The sequence below is a fragment of the Rhodamnia argentea genome, chromosome 6, assembly GCF_020921035.1.
Source record: "Rhodamnia argentea isolate NSW1041297 chromosome 6, ASM2092103v1, whole genome shotgun sequence".
NCBI lineage: Eukaryota > Viridiplantae > Streptophyta > Magnoliopsida > Myrtales > Myrtaceae > Rhodamnia > Rhodamnia argentea.
The window spans coordinates 465001-465770 of record NC_063155.1 but is presented as its reverse complement, the minus strand read 5'-3'; positions in this window follow the sequence as shown (position 1 = coordinate 465770).

Sequence of the window (770 nt, the reverse complement as noted above, 5' to 3'; positions counted from 1 at the left end):
GGCGGATGTTGCTTTTAGGACTCCGCCGGCACCTTAAGAGAAATCAAAGTTTTTGGGTTCCGGGGGGAGTATGGTCGCAAGGCTGAAACTTAAAGGAATTGACGGAAGGGCACCACCAGAGTGGAGCACCGCGGCTTAATTTGACTCAACACGGGGAAACTTACCGGGTCCGGACATAGTAAGGATTGACAGACGAGAGCTCTTTCTTGATTCTATGGGTGGTGGTGCATGGCCGTTCTTAGTTGGTGGAGCGATTTGTCCGGTTAATTTCGATAACGAACGAGACCTCGGCCCTGCTAACTAGCTATGTGGATGTACATCTCCACGGCCAGCTTCTTAGAGGGACTATGGCCGCTTAGGCCAAGGAAGTTTGAGGCAATAACAGTGCGTGATGCCCTTAGATGTTCTGGCGCGCACGCGCGCTACACCGATGTATTCAACGAGTCTATAGCCTTGGCCGACGGGCCTGGGTAATCTTTGAAATTTCATCGTGATGGGGATAGATCATTGCAATTGTTGGTCTTCAACGAGGAATTCCTAGTAAGCGCGAGTCATCGGCTCGCGTTGACTACGTCCCCGCCCTTTGTACACACCGTCCGTCGCTCCTACCGATTGAATGGTCCGGTGAAGTGTTCGGATCGCGGCGACGTGGGCGGTTCGCCGCCGATGACGTCGCGAGAAGTCCACCGAACCTTATCATTTAGAGGAAGGAGAAGTCGTAACAAGGTTTCCGTAGGTGAACCTGCGGAAGGATCATTGTCGAATCCCCG